At 54.0% G+C, this 13,059-nt stretch overlaps 1 long non-coding RNA gene and 1 pseudogene across 1 annotated transcript in view; one reads left to right on the top strand and one right to left on the bottom strand.

Annotated features, from left to right (window-relative positions):
- The first annotated feature begins 526 nt into the window (after nucleotides 1-526).
- LOC133354690 (uncharacterized) overlaps nucleotides 527-13,059 on the top strand; it is a 29,187-nt gene continuing 16,654 nt past the window's right edge. The window contains exons 1-2 of the long non-coding RNA XR_009756611.1: nucleotides 527-660; nucleotides 1,254-1,896. This is a non-coding gene — a long non-coding RNA (uncharacterized LOC133354690). The remainder of the gene's footprint in view (nucleotides 661-1,253; nucleotides 1,897-13,059) is intronic.
- LOC133354782 (U6 spliceosomal RNA) lies at nucleotides 12,135-12,212 on the bottom strand (annotated as a pseudogene).

Here is a 13,059-nt window from a genome sequence, read left to right as displayed (position 1 = left end):
TGTGTGTCGTGTGTGTGGGTGGTGTGTGTCGTGGGTGTGGTGTGTATGGTGTATGTGGGGTGTGTGGGGTGTGTGTGGTGAGTGGTGTGTGGTGTATGTGGGGTGTGTGTGTGGTGTGTGTGTGGTGTGTGTCGTGTTTGTGGTGTGTGTCGTGTGTGTCGTGTGTGTGTCGTGTGTGGCGTGTGTGTGTGGTGTGTGTGGTGTGTGGTGTGTGCGGTGTGTATGTGTGGTATGTGTGGTGTGTTGACCTTCGAGGTTTGTATCACCCGAATTAAATTAAAATGTGCGCACAGCATTCGTCCTTCACAACAACCCAAAAGAGTAACAGACGCAAACACAGAGCAGAGCGCAAGGCAAGATATTTACTTGGGCAAGGCAGAGCGAAATATGAGAGAGTGTTCCTTTAAGAAGGAGCAGAAGAAGAAAAAAATCGCAGGGCGGTTCTTACAATGAGGGCCAACATTCCATAATGTTTGAGTGCGCTGCTATATAGGGTGCCACGCAAGCCGCCCAGACTCCAGGTAGAGCGGCGCTCAGTAGGGCTACCACCGCCACCACCACCGCCGCCACCACCACCGCCACCACCACCGCCGCTGCTGCTGCTGCCCTTGGCGTGGTTTTCGCCGACGGATTTGACTTTTTTTGTGTGGAATTCGCGCGGTACGTCTTCTCTCGTCTCGCCTCTCGTGGCTGCGAGTTTATTTTCTTTCGCATCCTTCTCCTCATTCACCCCCCCACCCCTCTAGATATGTTTGTTTTTAAATGTAAGTTCGCGAATAATTGCAAAGGGTACGTTTGATAAATGATAAAGTTACACGTTCCTATTATCTGATTATTTGCTTTACACGTATTTTTCAGAATGTCATTTTTATCTGTAAAACAATATCGCTTTAGCCTTTGAAGTGTCATTCAACTGATGTTTTTTTAAAAATATATCAATGTATATGCCCTTATACCTGTGCATTTGAACGAGTCCCACTGCGGTGGACTGTTTATGCTTAGATACCTGGCAAGCTAAAACATAGCTCAGTTCTATTTGTGTACTTTATGGAGTGATGTGTTTCACTCTCCTATGCTTAGCACCCTTGTCCACGTTCTGACCTCGTGCACCTTACTGGACATCTGTGAAAAAGCGCTGCATAGCTCATCGGATTCCTCCCACGTTTGATGCTGAGACTTCACCTCTTTACCGAACGACCGAGAACACCGTCGACAATGTATGACTGACGTTTCTCTCTTTTCATTCCCAACAGATAAAGGGGCATCCCAAGAGACGCGCCCTCTCTCTCCTCCCGCTCCCTCCTCTCTCTGCCGGAGCTTGAGAGCGGCAATCCCCGTCCAACTCACATCCCTCTCACACCGCACCCGTCTCGTCGTCTCTGCTTCACCTCTGCACCACGTGGTCGTCTCTGCTTCACCTGCGCACCACGTGGTCGTCTCTGCTTCACCGCTGCACCACGTGGTCGCCTCTGCTTCACCTGTGCACCACGTGGTCGCCTCTGCTTCACCGCTGCACCACGTGGTGGCCTCTGCTTCACCTGTGCACCACGTGGTCGCCTCTGCTTCACCGCTGCACCACGTGGTCGCCTCTGCTTCACCGCTGCACCACGTGGCCCCTGGCTGCGGAAGACGCGATTCGTACGGCGGCCGCCGTCGAGGTGCAACGTCGAGGAGGCGGGAGTGGAGGTGGTGGGGGGAGCTTCGGTAGAGAGAGAGTGGGTGGGTGTGTGGGTGGGTGTGTGGGGGGTGGCAGGCGACCGAAGAGAAAACGGAGAGTGAAGAATAATCGAGGAGGAGGAGGAGGGAGGGGGGACCCGGAGGGAACGACGCTCCTCGCTCGGCGCGCCCGAGTGGAGGTGTCGGCAAGGGGAGAGGCGAGCGCACGGCAGGCAGCAGGTAAGGGCGTGAGCCGACGGGGCGCACTCCGGCGAGGTTGCGACTTCAAATCCTGAGTTCCGTGTGGCGGGGAGGGGGGGTTGAACTCAGCCCATCATCGTAACCGGGTCGTTTAAATAAGTACCACTTTGTGGTGTGGCGAAGTCGACAGCAGTTGTCATGTGGATGGACTCGCCCCCGTCGTACGAATGCGGAATTTCCACCACCAGCTCAAGGCCGTTATGTAGAGGTGAGTACCGCCGAAATGCCTATTCGAGCGGGAAATCTCATTGGCTGTGGGTTATTTGCAAGCTTTAGATGCCCAATGTGCCGCATGCACACGCGATGTGTGTATACGCTCGTGGAACGCCGTGTTCATCGTTCTCATCATCGACTTTCGCCCACGCTGAATCTCGAGCGACGTTTCGAGGAGGATGCCGCTGCAGGCGTTTTCAGATTCATGGGCAGACGAGTGGCAGCAGCAGCAGGAGCAGCAGCAGCAGCATGAGTAATCGCCAAAACATACCGCAAATAAATGTTTTTTTTGTTTAAATTGGCAGAAGAGAGGCATCTGTCTACGATGCGAATCGAGCGCGAATTCTTCCCAAGAGCCGTAGCGCGAACTCTGAATGGAGATTGTTAAAAGTCGCCGCCGCCGGGAGACGCACACCCACGTGGCTTTCCCGCCCGCCTCCAAGGCGAAGGCGCAGCCCTGCAATAGCTGAGCTCGCGCCGGGGCTGGGCAGAACAAACCTCTGCTCGAGGCTGCTCCTAGAGATCCCCTTGAGAGAGGGTGTGTTTTTGGCCTACTCTTCCATGCTGGCCAGACGTCTTGGCGGACTGCGCTGTGCCCCTCGGCATTGCCGAGTGGACTGACGCGGTGGGGTGGGGGGTGGAGATTCACGGTTGTCTTCAATTGCCGCGTCGGGAAATCGGCGATCTCTGCGCTGCAAGTCGTAGGCTGCACCCCTGTGGGCATCTCATCGTGCCTGCGTCCACTCCGCGTCGATCGTGACGCGTTCGCGTCTCAGTGCGCGCGTGTCGCCGTCGCGGTCAAGCCGGCGGCAGCATGCTGAGTAGTGGCGGTCCACACCTCCCTCTCCCTGGCAACAGACTCCAGCACAACTTTACTATACACTACTACACTATACACTACTATACACTACACAATACACTACACTATACACTACACTATAAATTACACTACTACACATTACACTACTATACACTACACTATACACTACTACACATTACACTACTATACACTACACTACTATACATTACACTATACACTACTACACATAACACTACTATACATTACACTATACACTACACTACTATACATTACACTATACACTACTACACATTACACTACTATACACTACACTACTATACATTACACTATACACTACTACACATTACACTACTATACATTACACTATACACTACTACACATTACACTACTATACACTACACTATACACTACTACACATTACACTACTATACACTACACTATACACTACTACACATTACACTACTATACACTACGCTATACACTACACTATACACAGATTCTAGCTCTTCCTGGGGCATTCCCATGCGACGTAGCCCGCCAGCAGCAGCAGCGGCGGCGTGTGGGATGCGTCTGACGACATCAAAGAAGACGGCCGTGGAGGGGCGGGGCGTCTCAGGGGGGGTGGGGGGTGGAGGGGCGGGGCGTCTCAGGGGGGGGGCGGGGCGTCTCGGGGGGGTGGGGGGCGGGGCGTCTCGGGGGGGTGGAGGGGCGGGGCGTCTCGGGGGGGGGGGGGGGGCTCAGCTGAGATCACCCAGCTCGGAGTCTGCGCACGTGCCAGGGGTGGCACAGGCGGGTTCTCTACAATCGGGTTTAATCGTCTTTTTATATTAAACCCGATCATCTGAGATTGGTAGAAATCCGGTTTAATTGGTTCTAATTGCAGAGCCGCACTTCGCCAACTTCTCGGCTTCATCCATTCCAAGCGAAGGAACTCACTGGCGCCCACGATTGTGGAGGAGAAGCTCGTGTTCATCAAGACCAACCTGCCCGCCGCATTCTACGACTACCCCGTGCCCGACGGCCCCCCCGAGTACGATAGCAGCACCGACGAGGAAGCAGCCTAAGCCTTGGGGATCAGAGTTTCGTATTCATTAAACCAGGTTTTAATTCCCCGAAATCGGGTTTAATTGTATCAAAATAAAAGCCCGATGCCTGCCGCTGGAGAAATCGGGTTTTCCCCACCCAAGACTCGTGCTGCTGGTGGTGGTGGTGGCCTGCACTCGTCCCAGGCCACCACCACCACCACCGCTCTGGACGTGGGCGAACCGGCCCGTGCCACGTGCACGGGAAGTTGGCCACGCGCGCGCCGATTGTTTGATTCGCGCGCTGATTTGCGGCGGTCATTCTCGTGGACTCCGTTGCAGGAGAGGAGTGCACGATGTTGACCTGTGTGTGCGCGTGTGTGGATAAGGGGCCGTCCATAAATGACGTCACGCACCTTGGGGAGGGGGGGTTCAGACATTTGTGACGATGTGTGACGAGGGGAGGGGGGGGTTGAGAAATGTGACGTCACATCTAAATGCGCAACTTTAAATAAATATAGACGACACGTTCTACTTGATTAAATTGGCTTTTTCATAAATGTTTTCTCCTACAACATCAGAGTGCAGCGCCACATTAAATACGCACTACAATGACATGAGTTTAAAGCGATTTGAAGCATGTTTTTTTTGGGGGGGGGGCAGAGCTTTGTGACGTCATATTTGAGAGGGGGAGGGTCTGACTTTTTGTGACGCCGTGTTACGAGGGGGGAGGGGGTAAAAAATCGTCCAAAATCGCGTGACGTCATTTATGGACGGCCCCTAAGGTCACGAAGCAGTCCTTCACGAGCCGCACGCACAGCCACAGGGTTTGCCGACCCCTGACCTGGCAGTATAAGTGGGAACGCCATGTGTGTGTGCGCAGCGTGTCTGTAGATTGGGTTTCTTTCGCGCCGTACGTAGCCAACCTTGCCGATCGGAGTTATGGGGCGCGTGCTGACTGTCTCCGGGTTTTGTGTCCTGCGGGAAGATGGCGACCCTCAGGTGTGAGTGGCTCTGAGCGTCGTAGCGAAGCGTGCACGGGACACCCAGGCGGAGGGGTGAGCGAGCCAGAGAGCGAGCGAGAGCGAGGGGGTGACTGGAGTCATTGGAGGGGTGGGCACAGGTCGCAGTTTGACCTTGTGCCTGATGATCCCAGTCGCACAAGCATCACATGTAGCTACGAGCCCCGCACTTTCAAGGGCCTAATGTTTCCAGGCTATCAATTACGATTCAGTGATTCTGCACTTGCTCTATTACTCTAGTACTATACCGCCTTCAACTATTATGAACAACCGGGTGTTGAAGGTTAGCGATTTGTCGTATTATTTGGCTGTATAGCTTAAATACAATTACTTTACTATGCAAGTCAAACATTTGTGTTTTAAGAATTATGTTTATTTATATATATAGGGCCCCTTTATAACACATGCTACAGGCCTCGCACTCGCTTAATCCGGCACTGGTTTGACCTGGTACAGTCTTGGGAAATTGGCAGGTGGTGTGTCGGGTGGCAGACGTCGTGCCGAGATCTCGCAACGATATTGCCGTGCTCAACTTGCTTACAGCAGACTGTACAGTTCCGACAGACCTCGTGCTGTATGAGGAAGGCAGCTACACGATATAACTCGTTTCATTTTACCAGGTAAGGCCCACGCAGCTGTATTGCTATTTTTCGTAAGCGACCCGGCCACGAAGGATAAATCAGCAAAGTGGCTTATCATGTGGAAATTTATAGCAGCCAAATACTCTAAACGGGTGACGCTGATTCTAAATGTGGAGGGAAAAAACACGTGGAGAGAGAGACACCGCAAACTCCAAATATACAGCAACAGGCGTCAGGGTCGGGATCGAACCCACGACCTCCTGCATACCAGGCGAGGGAGTTAACATCTCCTAGCCACAGTGGCTCCCCAAGTTGACAATCGTATGGGAAGTGCTCAGGGCAGCGCGTGGAGAAGCGACGCCAGGTCTTGCCCGAGAGGGCCCGCACTCTGCCACTCTGGCACGAGGCTGGTTTTTATGGCGCGGCAGTAACCATCGACGTTTTTTTATTTTTTATTCTGACAGATGGAATTTAGCCAAATTGAGTATAAAAAACATGATTCAATTATCGGTGGCTGGGATTTTTGTTTTATATATCCGTCTCATGGTGTTCAAGAAAAATAAACTTCTCTCTTTCTGATAACGGTGCGTCTCTACGATTGGCATCATGTCATGAGATGACTACATCTCTTTTTGGAACTCTAGCAAGTGAGCATTGGACCACCCTGTGTCGGAGTGCAGCTCCTAGGGATGGCTTTACAGAACTACTTCTGAAGTCCCTTCAAAATCTCATTGTTCATATTGGGTTGTGTACATTTTAAAGTACCCGCTTAGAGTATTGGACACATAGCAATTAACTAAATTAATCCTCAGAGCTGATATTTCTTGCATTAAGTAAATTGAACGTGATGGCGGTTTTTATTTTTGCAGTCATTCGTGGTCGTGCTGAGACCATCAGCTCGTGACATTTGAGAAGCCAGTTTAATCAGAGCCGGTTGAAACCCGGGTTTGAACCCAGGTTCCCAGCAGTGCTGGCGAAGTGAGGCTCAGTACCCTGCAGACTATATTCTGTTTGTGCTTATGGCAATGTGTACGTCAATATGCAAAGACATAGGCAAATATCCCCCTATAGCCTTAACAGACTGTTGGAGCAAGTGCTGTTAGCGAGTAGCACCGATGAAGGCCGGCACGGCACATGAAGGGGTGGGTGGCCAGCACCACGCCCGACCGCCTTTGTCTCCCTCGTGCCGATGTTTACACACCGCACCGGGTACTAATTTGAGGCTAAGTCGAGCTAGGGGATGCCCAGGACCGGTTTAGATAATCGTCGCCGGCGTTGGCGGTGAGCGGGGAATCGAACTCATGTGGCAGCGTAGCGCTAACCCGCCACGCCACCGCTCGCTCCCCTTGTCGCAATAGGCGCAGCGCTGCGGCTGGACAGGAGAGAACACGGCCCCCCCGTCTCGCCACGAGTACCCTCGGCCACTGTGCCCCACGCTCCCATCATCATCATCATCACACCTCACCACCACCGCTGTAGCGAGCAGTGGTGGCTCCAAGGGAGTGATGGGTCAGTGATGAGGGCGATCCTCACCCCCCCCCCCCCCCCCCACTTCTTGAGACCTCACAATAATGCTATTTTATTGATAGTTATTTTTGGCGATCGATATATTTTTTTTTATACAACTGATAATGTACTCTGGAAAAAAGTGAAAAATGACGTTCATGAAATCATATTCACTCGAGAAAATACATTAATCTTTTTATATTATTATTTTTTGCGACGTAAACTCATTTAAACGGCATGTATGTTGAACTTATTTCGCACCGTACGTAGCCAACCATACTAACTTGGAGATAGGCGAGAGGACACTGGTGGCCACACGGGTGTAAGATCCGTGCCACTCACAATGCGTGACACCAACAGCCGTGCCACTCGCAATGCATGTCACCAAGAACCGTGCCACTCACAATACGTGTCACCAAGAACCGTGCCACTCGCAATGCGTGTCACCAACAACCGTGCCACTCGCAATACGTGTCACCAACAACCGTGCCACTCACAATGCGTGTCACCAACAACCGTGCCACTCGCAATGCGGGTCACCAACAACCGTGCCACTCACAATGCGTGTCACCAACAACCGTGCCACTCGCAATACGTGTCACCAACAACCGTGCCACTCGCAATACGTGTCACCAACAACCGTGCCACTCGCAATGCGTGTCACCAACAACCGTGCCACTCGCAATACGTGTCACCAACAACCGTGCCACTCGCAATGCGTGTCACCAACAACCGTGCCACTCGCAATACGTGTCACCAACAACCGTGCCACTCGCAATGCGGGTCACCAACAACCGTGCCACTCGCAATGCGGGTCACCAACAACCGTGCCACTCGCAATGCGTGCCATCAACACGAGCCTGCCACACGTTGCCGCTGCTGGTGGTGCTACTGCTCCTGCTGCTGCTGCCTTGCGCTCTCTCGCGCCGTTTGACTCGAACGTTGAAAGATTTCGCCCCCCTCCCCACCACCACCACCACCGCTCCTCCCTCCCGGTGAAAGAATGCGCCGCATTTGTGCTCAGCGATTTCTCTTTGTTTTTATATCGTTGTTGTTGTACATTCTCCAAAGCGGCAATCACGTACTCCGGCGTTGGGGCGCGAGAATGATGAAGATGATCATACAAATAAAGTGTCGTTCATAAATAATGGTTTGAAAAGAGCGGTGTTGAGTGTTCAAGGAAGGAGCCTTTGAAGCGTCTCGCGTTGAGACAGACAACCTGTTTTATGGGCTGGCCCCTGCCTGCACGCTTTTGGAGAGAGAGCGAGGACTTTAACTCGGCTCCCTCCTGCAGCATCTGTTCAACATTTCACAGGGGCAGACACTCCCCCAGGGGTAGCGGCCAAATATGAGCGATTTTGCATGGCCTGCCTACTCGTGGCAGAAGAAGAAGAAAAATTACACACTCACACACATACACACATACATACACTCACACATGTACACACACACATATACACACACACATACACACACATACATACACTCACACATATACACACACACATATACACACACACACATACACTCACATATATACACACATACATACACATACATACACACATATACACACACATACATACACTCACACATATATACACACACACATATACACACATACACACACATACACTCACATATATACACACATACATACACACACATACACACACACAGACACACACAGACACACACATACACACACATATACACACATACACACACAGACACACACAGACACACACATACACACACATGTACACACACATACACACACGTGGTGGTAATAACACAGCAGCAGCAGCAAAGTGCTTCCCTTTGATTGACCACCATCCAGTGAGCTGATGCGGTGTCCTCGTGGTTGGTCGTGTGCGCGTTTATACGGGATGCACGTGCACGTGTGTGTGTGTGTGCACGTGTGTGCGTGTGCACGTGTGTGTGTGTGCACGTGTGTGTGTGTCCACGTGTGTGTGCGCGCGCGTGTGTGTGCACGTGTGTGTGTGCACGTGTGTGTGCGCGCGCGTGTGTGTGCACGTGTGTGTGCGCGCGTGTGTGTGCGTGCACGTGTGTGCTTGCGCGTGCACGTGTGTGCGTGCGCGTGTGTGCACGCGCGTGTGTGTGCACGTGTGTGTGCGCGCGCGTGTGTGTGCACGTGTGTGTGTGCACGTGTGTGTGCGCGCGCGTGTGTGTGCACGTGTGTGTGCACGTGTGTGTGCGCGCGCGTGTGTGTGCACGTGTGTGTGCGCGCGTGTGTGTGCGTGCACGTGTGTGCTTGCGCGTGCACGTGTGTGCGTGCGCGTGTGTGTGCGCGTGTGTGTGTGCGCGCGCGTGTGTGTGCGTGTGTGTGCGCGTGTGTGTGCGCGTGTGCGTGCGCGCGTATGTGTGCGCGTGTGTGTGCGTGTGTATGTGCGCGCGTGTGTGTGCACGTGTGTGTGTGTGTGTGCGGTAGTGTAGCGGTTAGCGCGCTGCCCTATGAACCCGGCGACCCGGGTTCGATTCACGCTCACGGCCAACACCAGTGACGATGATCTGCAGTGCAGTGACTTCGTGTGCAGTGACTTCGGGTGCAGTGACTTCGGGTGCAGTGACTTCGTGTGCAGTGACTTCATGTGCAGTGACTTCGGGTGCAGTGACTTCGTGTGCAGTGACTTCGTGTGCAGTGACTTCAGCCGGGCTTAGCCGGACTTAGTCTACTAAGGGCGCACCGGAGGACCCGCATTGCATGATGAGTTTGTGTATTGAAGCTTTCAGGAGTTTGTGTATTGAAGCGCTAAGGAGTGTGTGTGTGTCGTGTTAAGTGCGTGCGGCTATGATTCACGTATACCTGTGAGCGTGTGAGTGCAGTGTAGATCAACAACAACAACAACAATTCCGACTTGTTTTGTTTGTCTGCGTGCAGTACGTGGGAGATATGCAGCAGTGATTCAGCAGCGGTGAGAGCACTGCACGTTGAGCTCAGGTGGCCCGAGTTCAATTCCTGGTCACGGCTAAGATGGGCAGCGAGCGAAATCTACCCCCCCCCCCGTGTCCCCCGTGATTGGGAGGCCTTCATCCAGCAGCGGATTGAAAAGCCTGTGGACGAGCGCAGAGTGGGATATTGTGTGTGCGCGCGTGCAGACGTGGGGAGCGGCAGTGCGGTGGTGGTGGTGGCGATGTCGTTGTCTGCGTGTTTGCCGACACGTGGAGCTGTGTGCACTTTGCGGGCGCTAATCGGAGGTGCGGGATGAAGTGAGCGAAACCTCTGGGTAGACTCGCCCCCGCCACGGGAACGTGGAATTTCCACCACAGGCTCAGGGGCTGTAAATAGGAGGTGAGCACCGTCTCAATGATCATCACTGAAAATGAAACTATTATCGCATGCAAGGAGTGCCATAGGGACTCTCCGCGTGTGTGTGCGAGAGTAGTCGTGGCGTCGTGGTTCGCACGCTGAGCTACGAACCCGGAGACCCGAGTTCGATTCCCGCTCACGGCCAACATCGGTGACGATTATCTGAATTGGTCTTGGGTCTCCCCTAGGTCGACTCAGCCTCAAATGAGACATCGCCATCTTGGGAGAGAAAGGCGGTCGGGCGTGGTGCTGACCACCCACCGCACTTGCCCCTACAGCCTGTTAAGGCTTCACGGAAGATCTTCGTCTTTGGTGCTCAGCTGCCAACAGAGAACGGCCTCCGCTTGTGTGACAAGTAAAATGCTTCAGCAGTCGATGAAGCCAGACCCGCGTTCCATAGCGACGTGGAATGGCCAATCTCGGGGCACGCAGGCGAGCAGGCGCGCCACCGCGTGGCCACACGAGCACAAGACCTCGATTCGTCCACGTGGTTCCGCCTTGCCCCGATTGTGCTGACGTGGATAGGTCGACAGATAAAGGCGCAGTCCTGCTGTGCCTTGCTCGTGCCACCGCTTGCAGACTAGACTATCACAGCGGTAAGTTGGCCTACTCTTCCACGCTGGGAAGACGTTTGAGTGCCCACACTTTGCCCCACCAACACGTGACCCTGTCGATGGACTCACGCGCTCTGCCCGCATTGGCGTCACTCTCTCTCGGGTGGCCGAGTTACTTTGTTTCCCTGCTGACGGGGGGGGGGGGGGGGGCAGCCTATGCGCTGAAGTGTTTAGCAATCGCACGGAGCGGCGTGGAACCGAAGCGTTGAAGCTTACAGGATGAGTGAAACCAATACGCATCCGTTTTGGGGCCACAATTCAGACAATTTAACTGGTTTGCTTTTTTGTTGTTGTCCAAAGCGTCGACTTGGGCCAGGCAGCAGCCAAATCTCAGCTCTTTAAACCGCCCAGAATGTCGCGTGAACTTTGCGCCAATCAGCCTCGCTCGCTCGTGTCGGCGAGTCGCAGTGGTCTGACATGATCTGCACACACGCGGGGTGGACGCGCGTGTGCTCGCGGGCAGCAGGGGTCCACTACTTTGCTCGTTTGTCAGATCCACTCGTATGCAATTGGCATCCGATCTCATCCTAAGCCTCCCCTAGGTCGACTCGGCCTCAAATGATTCCTGTACCCGGCCGCGGCACTTGTACACTGGGAAGACAAAGGTGGTGTTGGTGGTGCTGCTCATGGCGGCGGTTTCTTCATCATTTATAGACATTGCTGGCTTTGAATGAGGCCGTGATGTTAAAGCACCATTCTCCAGACAACACGAATCACTGCCTGCCCATGGTCCATCCACTGCTGGCTGAAGGCCTCCACACACAGTGGGGGTGGCTTGCCCATACTTCACCACACCGGTCAGCGGAAGTGCAGGGTGCAGGCACCAGGGGTCCCTAGGGGTGGTGGGGGGGAGGGCTCGTGTGCCCCCCACTGCTCCAGCCCCCCACTCGCTACGCGTGTCGCGCCGTTAGCATTGTCTGCCGAAGACGAACGAGCGGAGACTTACGCAGAAGCCATATATAGCCACGCCGCGGCGTCTGACACATGGAAGGCATTTGCTCGACCCAGACTGTATATTTAAAATATAACGAGCGTCAGAAAGTGCCGATGGTTCTTCCTCCTCGCGTGCAGAGAGAGAGGGGAGAGAGGAGAGAGGGGAGAGGGGACCTGCGCGTCGTCCTTGCGCAGAGGCCGCGCTAATCTTCGCTGTGTCGTTCCAATTTTAGTATCTGTACTGCCGAAGCAAGAGGGGACAGAGGGGAGAGAGTGGGGAGACAGTGGAGAGAAAGAGTGGAGAGAGAGGGTGGAGAGAGAGGGGAGAGAGTGGAGGGGGAGAGAGTGGAGAGTGTGGGGAGAGAGAGGGGAGAGAGTGGAGGGAAAGAGTGTGGGGAGAGATAGTGGAGGGAGAGAGAGGGGGGAGAGTGGAGGGAGAGAGAGGGGGAGAGTAGGGAGAGAGTGTGTGGAGAGAGAGAGTGGAGGGAGAGTGGGGGGAGAGAGAGGGGAGGGAGAGCTCTTGCACCCCCCCCCCCCGTCATCCCCGAGCGAGCGAGCAGCAGCAGCAGCAGCCCGCGTCCGCCTACGTGCAGAAACATAGACGGTATGTCATCTTCTCTCTCTCTGTGTGTTTGTTTAATTTAACTCTCTTACCCCTCCTCTCCCTCCCGCCGCCCCTCCCCCCATCATTTTCTTCTTTGCTCCCACCGCCCCCCCCCAACCCCCCCCCTCAACCTCTCCCCGCCGGCCCCCCCCCCCCCCCCCGCGTATCTGCTGTGCGGCAGTGTTTGGGGGATGACGCTGAAGACGACAGCGGCTTGAGCTGAGATCACGCAGCGAGGGGGCGGGGGGCGGGGGGGATGGGGGAAGTCGCGGTTTGGGGTTTCCGAGCTGAGTTGCCCTGGCCCTGACATACACAGACACTCACACACACTCACACACTCACTCACACATACACATACATTCACTCACACACTCACACACACTCACTCACACATACACACACATACACATACATTCACTCACACATACACACACACACTCACACATACACACACACTCACTCACACATACACACTCTCACATACATACACACTCAC

The sequence above is a fragment of the Lethenteron reissneri genome, chromosome 48 (assembly GCF_015708825.2).
Source record: "Lethenteron reissneri isolate LAM-NWPU_2019-01 chromosome 48, ASM1570882v1, whole genome shotgun sequence".
In the NCBI taxonomy this organism is placed as follows: domain Eukaryota; kingdom Metazoa; phylum Chordata; class Hyperoartia; order Petromyzontiformes; family Petromyzontidae; genus Lethenteron; species Lethenteron reissneri.
This window is presented reverse-complemented; position numbering and strand designations above follow the sequence as displayed.